A 6,411-nucleotide genomic window follows, 5' to 3' on the forward strand; every position below is an offset into this window, starting at 1 on the left:
AAATAAAAATATTGTTTGCATTTCATCAAATATACTTTAACATTGTTTTTAATGGTTACAAAGTACTCTCTTACATAGATACACTGTGATACACTTTAACCAGTTCCCTTGTGATTTACCTTTAGCAGATTTCTGAAGGTTAACGTATTCATGAGGTCGCCATTATTCATGTCTCACTGCTGGATGGCTCTGAACCTGTGTACAAGTGTGACTGTCCCATCAGGTGACTTGAGACAGTCCCACAGGGTGGTACAAGCCACTCAATGGGACAGTCATGCATGGTTCAAGCTGGGGATTGTGTTAAGTGATTATATAACTACGTTGGATTTTCTTATGGTGAAGAGTTTGCATATCTCAATTTTTACTTTAGGAGAAATTACTAGAGGTAAAGTCACTGAGTCAAAAGACAACACCGAGTCCTGTAAATTTTGATAGTGATTGCCAAACTGACATCCTGGAAAGCTATATGACACTTAGTAAGTTATGATATTTTTGAGGCTGCATAATTTGATATCTATGTTCAGTGTCTGAAAAGCCTTCCATTTATGTAGGTTTTTTTTGCCTGGTCCCTTCAGCTATACAGCCAGAGTCCTGGCCCTGAGAACAATCATGAACTGTCTCTCCTTAGTTACCAGTTTCTGAAACTTGCCAATTATTTCAAAAATCATTCCTCATTTGTACAACCATTTTTATACTTAACATTGCAAATCTGTTGCCCTGGGCTTGCAGTAGGGTTGAGATGTCTGTTCTCTTACAGCTCTTTTCATAATTTATTGTATGATTTTTGCTCAATATTCATTAAACCAAATGTTCAGATAGTTTGTCTGCCTGGCTCTTTGGGCCCTGCCATTGTGCAGGGGTGGGGGGTGGGGGTGGGATTGATGCTTGAAGCAGGATTGGCTGCCGCCCCAACTCAAGGCACACAATACAGGTAATGCTACTTTGGCTCACTCCCAAAACCTCAGCACACAGATGGCAGAGAACAAAAAGCCTGCATGGCCCACCACAGTTCAGCTGCCCCCAAGCCCTCCTGGGTCCACTCCCCCACCTTCTCTCACCACTCTCCCCAACCCCCACAAGCACCCCTGAGCTCTGCAGCTCTTGGGCTAACAAAAGGACTGCTCAAAATACACCAAATGTTGGGCCAACATGATGAAGCTGAAAGAGGAACGCGTTAATATCACTCCGTCTCTCATTAGATGTTCTCACTGCCCTCTTCTGCAAATGTCAGGGAAATAAAGTCCATCTAGGTGCCAATGAATCCTCCCGATGGGGCTGTTGCTGTGGCAACCTCACAGAGATGAATTAAGCAGCAAACCATGCAGCAGAAGGTGTTGGCTCGGAAACTACCCTGCATGGTGCCTCACCTTCTTTTGAAACTAGATGATTCTCTGTGACCAGAATCTATTTTGTACTTCTGTATTTCGGGCACAATTCTTTTTAAGGTATTTGATTTATAGTAGAATTAAGACTCTCTGTGTGGGGTGGGGGGAGAATAGATGGGGTGGAGAATAGCTAAAGACTGGAAAAATATGACAAATACAAGAGGCAGGAGCTTAAATAGAATGAATTCATTGAAAACCAGGTGCAGAGGACTAATGTAAATTCTGTACCCTGAAAGACAAAAACCAGCTCTATCTAATGTGGGGCTGGTTTAAAATAAACCTCATGCTATTATTAATCTAATCCCTGCTTTGTAAGCCATGACATTTAACCAGGTAATTAAATAATAATTGAATAAGTCTGTGAGGCATGGAAACAGGCTGAAAGGCATATTCCCTTGAGACAATTTTTATCAAATATTGACTTATTACTCAATATTAATGATGTGAACTTAATGTTGTATTTTATATTTACATACTAACATTGTTTGAAAGGCCCTTTGTAATTTACAGGTTCGCAGATTACATATGTGACTGGAATTAAAAACCCAAAAGAAAACTCCAAGGACTGGGGAATGGGCATAAATGGAAGATGTGGGTGGGAACAAATCTCCTCTGCAGTTAGTTTTGCAGCTGCTGGGGCGTTTACCTATCATGGTCTCCATACTCACATCTCCTACTGTAAAAATCTTGACTTTTTTTCCACCATGGGCAGAAGTGGAGCTTTGTTTTTCAAGCAATCCTCTTCTTTTTTGTCTTGGTTACTTTTTCTCTTGTTGCTGAGCCAAAATTCCCAACACCTAAAGTTAAAGGGGGAAAAGTCTGTTTAGCTCACAGCTTGTGGAGGTTTCAGTCCATAACCAGCTGGCTCCAAGGCAGAGTGGCTCATGGCAGAGGGGCAACAGTTCAAGGCAGCAGAAGTAGCAACAGTGACAAGAGCAAAAGGAGAGAAAAGCGAGTCTCTTTTCCTTACTTGTATTGTAAGCAGGCTACCCACCCTAGGCAGGTGTAGCACTCACCATCTCCATGCCCTCCTCTTGCACAAGCTGAGGAGGTTTACAAAGTGAAGACTCTGGCCCCCTGCTGAGTCACTTAGTTAAACTTCTAAACTTCTCAAGTTAACACAATAAACAACATGGTAGAGGGATAAGGGTGTGTCCTTTACACCCTAGGATGTACAACTGATGAATAATTTAGTTAAGCTTCTCCACTTCTCAAGGTGACACAGTATGTCAACCATTATAGTGTTGGTTGCTTACTGAGCATGCCAACTAGAGAAGGGTATAATGTGGTATGCTGGGAATGTTAACAACTTACTTCTCGAAATGGAAATGGTATGCACTTGCATAGGTGCTCAGGCTTTTTCTCAATTTAATCAATATAAAGGATGTGACATACAACTTAAGATTAACCATTTACCAGTCCAATTATTTAAATGCAGACTGATCAAAAATTGCATATATTTTATTAATTTTTATAAGAATATAACAAGAAATATAAAAATGATAATTTTAGCAAATTTATTCAATACAAGAATCAACTGGTTGGAATCACACTTGCCCCAGCAATGCTCAGGATAGTCAACATGTAAGCAAATACAGTGTCTAAATGAATGCTTGGGGTGAATTGTTATGTGAATGATAATAAGATATACAACACTTTCTTATTGTCATGTAGCAAATTTATGCACACAAAATGCTTCCTGGTTTTTACTAAACTTTTACATCCATAGTCAACCTATAATTGCTTGCCACTGAGAAGTATAGTTCCTCCAAGAGCATTGCTGATATCTTCATTTGTGTGGAGTATGATGAAAATAATACAACAAAACTACATTGAGACTTCTCTCCGGTGAGGGGTGTAAATGACACCTCTGTTGAATCAGATTATGGCTTTCTAACATTGGAAGAACATTCCATCAATGCTTTCTGCCATTCACAGCATAATGGCTCTGGACAGCATACCTTTAAAAGCTAATTTGCATTCTTAATATTTTCATCATATTCTTCAGTCTTAACAATCAATAAAGTAATAAATTAAGAGGTACAGCTTGGTGGTGGCTTTGCTGGTGTGTTTCAGTGGATTTGGTGCTGTGTCTTTATTCCAAATCATCATGTATACCTTAAAAATTCAAAAGCTATCTTACATCCCCACCTAACTGTTATAACTTGGATCTGGACTGTCACCCAAAGGATCATGTGCTGAAGGCTTGTTCCCACCTGTTGTGCCGTTAGAAGGCATTGGAAACTTTAGGGAGCAGCGCCTAGCTCGATGTACGTCACTGAGAGGGCTCCGTTGAAGGGTACGTCTTATTCCTATTCCCTTCCTTTCTCTTTCAGTGTTCAACTACCAAGCGATGAACACTTTGCTCCACCAACCTCTTCTTCCATGATGTTTCTGCCTCACCACAGGTCAGAAAAAATGGAGACAGCTCAGTATGGACTGACACCTCTGAAGCCATGAATCAAAATAAATCTTTCCTTCTGTAAACTGATCTATGTCAGGTACTGTGTTTCAGTGATGGAAAGCTAAGGAGAAAAATAGTGTCTAGTTAATTCAAGTGATCATGCTATATTCATGGGATACAGAGAAGACCTGAATCTTTCTCTAGTCTTACTGACTGTCATGAATTGTCCTCCATGAAAGAGACTAGGACCAAACTTTCCATAGAGGGCCTCCAACCAAGGAAATCTGGAAGTGCTACACTTTTAGAGAAATGTTCTTTAGTTTTCCGGACACCTGCCAGCTCCACACCCATGGGAGAAATTCAAACATCACTTTTAAGAACACATTATTGAATTCAGACAGCAGCTAGAACTCGGCCCAAGGATCCATCAGTGAGCAAAGTTTTAAAAATTAAGTCAAAACTCTGTTCCATTCTGTATGATAGTATCAAGTTTGAGGGTATAGGCAACAACTTTGAAGGCAATAAGATTCACTAAGATGCCCATTCTGGTTTGACTATTGTCTCCTTTGGAAGTCCTGTAATGTTTACAATGCCTAAGTTTTATTGGTCTTGTTCTCTACTGTTTTGTCCAACTTTATAATATCTAATGAGATAGACAATTCTTTTTAAGGAAACGAGACAACGTTGATAACCATTGTTGATAACCTTGTACTCTGTTCTACATCATGTGCTATGTCTATCCTTGGTTTTGACTGACAGCTTTGTTTTGCCATATTTGACTTTATTCTCTGCCCCCCCAAAAAGTAATAAGAACTAAGGAGTAATAAAATCCAAAATGTGTAAATTTTGTTGTAAAAAAGAGAGGGAAAAAAAAGAGCTCTAAAGGATACAACAGCAAGTGTGTTTAGGGGTGTTAAATAGCTGACTATATCAATGTTTTTGGATCACTGAACACAGCTGTTTGCAGTCTCTCTGTTTGAATGTCAACTTTTTATTCTTTGAGACTGTGATTTGAGCAACTATTTCCAAGATGATAATATGTAATCTATTAACAGGTGATTTCTTACTGTTACGGTTTTTTTTTTTTTTGTAGTTCTGTATTACGTGTACCCTTACACCGCTTTGTTTTGTTTTGTGTTTTTCTCTTTTTCCTCTTAAATAAAATTAAAAAAAAAATTAAGTCAAAAGTAGAGAAACCCCCGTACTCTCAGTTCTATACTCCAAAAGTAAAAAGCCTTGAAAATAGTTTTGGAACTACACATAACATCTACTTATTTCTTCAAATCATTTATAAATGATTTAAAATGGCCAATCTTTCATATCTCAGAAAATATGAAGTTTTAATGATAGAAACGGGAGTTGAAGGAAAAGGATCACAGAATTGTAGTCTCCTTCCTCCACATCAGAATGCAGAGAGGTGGTCACTGTTAAGAGAGATGCAAAGCCCCCATGTTGATTCCTGAACCTGTGAGACTCCTAGGTAGCAACATTGGAGACTTTTGCATGAGGATTCAGGAAGAATAAGGCCCCAGCTTCTCTGCAGGCACAATTAAACTTCAAAGATTAAACATTACTTCTGAAAGAGGACAGTCACTCTTTCTTCCTGGCCTACTCTACATCGGATGTCAGAGAAAGGGCCTTCCCTCTGCTGTTGGTTCAATCAGTCTGAGCTGCACCGTGCCTCCTTCAAAAGTCTCATCTTCCAAGCCCCATTGAAACCAAAGAATAGGAATAGCCAGTGCTCAGTGCTTGTTGTGAAAGTTTTGACGCATATGAAGTGCCCGGCACGGTGCACACCTGGCATGGAACTTGACCAGTGCCAAGGCTCCATCACTGCCTCATTGGTGCCTGTGGCACCTCTGCCTCTCACCATTTCCGTGGGTAGCCTCCGGGAAACTTGCATGGCAGTATTCAGACCTTTTGACTGACTAAATGAAATCTTAAGGTTTTCTACACTTGGTATGAATACAACAAAGATGATAGATAGATAGATAGATAGATAGATAGATAGATAGATAGATAGATAATAGATAGATATTTCCCATTATTCTAAACAAACAATGTTTGTCAAAATGCAATTTTGTATTTCTAAAAATAACTGAGACCTCTCAGCCTCTGTTTTAAAAAGATTCTGATGCTTTTCTTATCAAAAGTATTGTTTTCTTTTGCAATTTTACCCTGTTATGGTGGATACACTGTATCAACTTGAGAAGTTTAGAAGTTTTAACTTGGAGAAACAGCAGGGAGCCAAGGTTCTTATTTTGTAAATATCCTCATCCTGTGCAAGAGGAAGGCAAAGCTTTTGTGAGTGTTACAGGGCTCTGGGGTGTGGGATTGGAAAGAGGCTCCTTTCTCCCCTCTTTTTCCCTGGCTTCCGTTTCTCTGGCTGCTGCCTTGAAGTATTGCCCCAGTGCCATGCCACTTGCCTTGGAACCAGCTGATTATGGACTGAAACATCCAAAAACTGTAAGATAAATAAATCTTTCCTTCCTTCATTCTGGGTGTCAGGTATTTTGTCCCAGCAATGAGAAAAAAGTAAAGGGAATCAAAACATACCAAGTTCCTCTTCACAGAAGGTCAAAGCATATTATTATTGAATTCATCAAGCATCATTTTCCTGGT

General features: G+C 39.5%; 1 long non-coding RNA gene across 1 annotated transcript in view; it reads right to left on the reverse strand.

Moving 5' to 3' along the window:
• LOC134478014 (uncharacterized) overlaps positions 1 to 2,184 on the reverse strand; it is a 37,924-nt gene extending 35,740 nt beyond the window's left edge. The window contains exon 1 of the long non-coding RNA XR_010050356.1: positions 2,054 to 2,184. This is a non-coding gene — a long non-coding RNA (uncharacterized LOC134478014). The remainder of the gene's footprint in view (positions 1 to 2,053) is intronic.
• Positions 2,185 to 6,411: the final 4,227 nt, after the last annotated feature.

This window comes from Cavia porcellus, unplaced genomic scaffold, assembly GCF_034190915.1.
Source record: "Cavia porcellus strain 051 isolate PalLab524CR breed Dunkin Hartley unplaced genomic scaffold, mCavPor4.1 scaffold_11, whole genome shotgun sequence".
NCBI lineage: Eukaryota > Metazoa > Chordata > Mammalia > Rodentia > Caviidae > Cavia > Cavia porcellus.